At 39.8% G+C, this 3726-nt stretch overlaps 1 protein-coding gene across 1 annotated transcript in view; it reads right to left on the bottom strand.

The window, feature by feature from the left end:
- LOC115272094 (olfactory receptor 4B1-like) overlaps nucleotides 1-3726 on the bottom strand; it is a 6343-nt gene that overhangs the window by 903 nt on the left and 1714 nt on the right. The window lies entirely within an intron of this gene.

Genomic DNA, 3726 nt, shown 5'->3' on the forward strand with positions numbered 1-3726 from the left:
TTGGTGCACCTGGACATAGTGGATGGATTTGGATTGGTGCCAGAGTGACTGACCAAAATCCAGGTCAATCACTTGGTAGCTCAGCCTCAGGCATGTGACCGAAGCTCTCTGCAATCCAGCGTCCTTGGCATGCACGCGTGGGTCAAGTGCAGGAAACCTTTTCCATTAGGTAACAGTTTTCCTGTGAATGCATCTGCTTTAATTTCCCTGTAGAGGATGTAGGAATGAAGCCTGGGCTGTGAGTGCCTGAGGGTTGTGAATAGAAACCAAACCATATCATTTAAGGTCTATATATGCTGAGATGAGTACTCTTAGTAAAAAAAAATCCTATTTTTATGTGTGGAAGAAACATTTGATAGGAGATTTCAGTGTTTGGGATATGTACTGAGGTGTCAAAACATTTTTTAATCTAACATCTTGCATTATCCTTTTTCTTCCAAGTCCATGTCATTGCAAGGCTGAATTTTATCCATATGCTTCAACAAACACAGCTTGCCCAGCAGATTGAAAACACAAGCCAGTATGAGAATTCAGCTGTATCCCTTAAGCCAAATATTAACGGGATTTGCAAAACTCAAACAATGCCATTTTTCATTAATTTTTTCCATCTGCATTAATTATTATTTTGTCATAATTATTTTTCACAAAATATGTTATATGATTGTAAAAAAAAAAAAAAAAAAAGAAACCAAACTGCCCTGCAGTTCTTGATGATGGGAATGAGTCTTGTTTTCATATATAGTCCAACACCCAGAGTTCTGGGCCAAATTCACTGCGAGTAGAGTCACCAAGCAGCAATTTGCTAAAAGTTTGCTAATTCACTAATTGACAATTGGTTTATTCCCCCAGCAGCAATTTGCTAACACTGAACTTTTGATTAATCAGACATATATTTCTATTAAGGGTTTATAAAGTTCATGGCACTTAGATTTTGCTGAAGCCAGAAGTGAGCAATATATTTGGGGGGGATTTTTGTGTTTTTGGAATGTCAGCTTTTTTGGAAATAATAAATATCAAGCATTTAATGTATGTTTGTTTTTCTCTTCTAACTAACTAGGTTTTCAGTCTAGTCAACTGACTTTGCTACATTTCTTCATTTTTGGTTTACCTTCTTGAGAAAGGGATGTAGGTACAGGGAGCAGATGAGGGGAGGTTTTCACCTGTGTTAGCCAAGCTTTCCTGTTCTGGGTTGAATATTTCACCCCACTGTTTTATTCCTTCTTGTGTCTATGCCCTTTTCCATGCGATTTTGAAGCTGTTTCCTCTACGTGTGGAATCTACTTGTCTATCTCTTGACTTTGGCCTGAGCCATATCACTTGCTTTGGCTGCTAGAATATGAACTGAAATGACAGCATGCCGGTTAGAGCCTGAAACTTAAGGGGCCTCATTGTGTCTTGCCTCATGTGTCCCTGTTGCCATCATGAGATGATGTCCCCATCATCTGGGCTGTAGAATGACACACGTGGAGAACTTCACACCCCCTCCCCCCCTCACTAAATTCCAGCCTGACACAGAGCTGCCCCAGCCAGCCTGCAGACACACTGCACTAATGTGGGAATAATGCTCACTGTTGCACACTCCTGAGGATTTGTGGTTATTCGGTTTCAGCAGAAGCTCACTAGCGTTGAATGGCAAATACACATATCCAAGAAGAGCAGAAAAGTCATGCTTACCGCACATTCTTTACTTTGGTGAGCATGGGCATGGACACGTCCTTCCCTGCTGCCTTGGAGGCTTTACTCTTGATTTGAACTATTTGGAAATAGTGTCTGTACATTTTTGCCAGTTTGCCATAACTCAATTTCTCCCTTCTGTTTTATGGATTTGTTGATCTAGATTCCTTGCATGTTGATTTTTGTGTTTTACAATTCAGATTTTCCAAGGCTGATGCTGCTCTTTTTTTAAAGTTTATTTATTTATTTTGAGAGAGAGTGAGAAAGAGAGCATGAGCCGGAGAAGGACAGGGAGAGAGGGAGACAGCACGGAGCTTGACTTGGGACCATGAGATTATGATCTGAGCCAAAATCAGGAGTCAGATGCTCAACTGACTGAGCCACTCAAGTACTCCCAGATTTCCTGAGGCTTAAGTAATAGTAAAAGCAGTAGAGTAGATCAGAGGTGAAGCATGTCTTTGAAGAATTAGTAGTTCAGTGAATTGGTCATTTTCCTAATACCTAAATCTTTGAATTGGTTAATTTTCTGAATTAACTGTTGGTAATTCAGTTACTGGCAAACTTCTAGATGGTGAAAAGATTTTAGGAAATTTACTCTGCGTTAGTACGTAGCGTGATGAATGACAGAGGATAGTCACTCAATAACTACCGAGTGGATAAAAGATATCAAAGTGGTGTCAACATTATCTCTCTGTATCATATTAGAAAGGTTTGGGCTAGATGTGAGAGAATTTGGAGCCAGAGAAGCTCTTTCTTGTTTATTACTTTTAATTGCAATATAGAGGGATGTTAATAATCTATTACTTGCCATGAAAATATAGCAACTTTTCAAATGCATGAAAATGTCCCAAAGCCATATTTGGTGTGATTAGTAGAGCAATTGATATATTTAATATTTGCACAACATCTTGTGTGTAATTCACAGCCCTTTCACATCAATTATTTCATCAGAGTCTCATAGTAATGCTCTGGGGTCAGTGAAACCCAAATCATTCCCAGTGTACATTTTTGGAGTTTGAAACGTCATTTAGATTAGGATTTATTTCAGTTCAGGATGGAAATGATTTCTCTTGTTTCTCCATCCTGGAGTCATCCCGCAGCCCAAGATGGCGCAGCAGATGTAGCAATAATGACAGCTTTCCTGGCATCGGGAGAGAGAAAGGGACAGAGTATGTGCATCATATCCCTTTATTGAAGTTGCAGGGGCACCCGGGTGGCTCAGTCAGTTAAGTGTCTGACTTTGGCTCAGGTTATGGTTCTCACGGTTCGTGGGTTCAAGCCCTGCATCCGGTTCTGTGCTGACAGTTCAAATTCTGTCTCCCTCTTTCTCTGCCCCTCCCCATCTCTCTCTCTGTCACTCTCTCTCTCTCTCAAAAATTAATAAACATTAAAAAATAAAGTCACATGGGAGGCCGAGTAATGTAATTTTTTATTCTAGCTGGGAATGTGCCCAGATAAAAATTCGGAGTTTGTAAAACTGTAGGAGAAAGAGAAAACGAATGTTGTGGGACACCAGCCATCTCTGCTCCTGAATAAATCAGGCACAGAACTTGAGCACACGCTCAGGTATTCTGACAGCTGGATCAGATGTTCCTTCCATTATGGTTCCCCATCCCAGTTAGTTTTTTTCTTTTTAATTGAGATACAACTTATATTCAGTGAAACGCTCAGACCTTAGGTGTACAACCCAGTGAATTTTGACAAATTTATATAACTGTGTAACCTCAGTCTGAACCGAGATGTAGAGTATTTCCATTACCCCAGAAGCTTCTTTCAAGACCTCTTCCAAGCAATCTCCACTTTCCGTAAGTAACTGATGATCTAATTTCTATCATCATGGAAGTTTAGCCCCTTCTTAAACTCAGCAGAATCATAAAGCCTGTACTCTACTGTGTCTGGCTTCTTTAATCCAACGTAATGTTTTTTACAGATTTATTGTGGGTTCCAGTAGTTTGTTTTGTTTGGTGAATAGTATCCCACTGTATACATCTACCACAACAGAAGAAAATGTATTTCCCTGTAGGTAGATATTTGATTTGATTTCCAGTTTTG

The sequence above is a fragment of the Suricata suricatta genome, chromosome 11 (genome assembly GCF_006229205.1).
Source record: "Suricata suricatta isolate VVHF042 chromosome 11, meerkat_22Aug2017_6uvM2_HiC, whole genome shotgun sequence".
In the NCBI taxonomy this organism is placed as follows: domain Eukaryota; kingdom Metazoa; phylum Chordata; class Mammalia; order Carnivora; family Herpestidae; genus Suricata; species Suricata suricatta.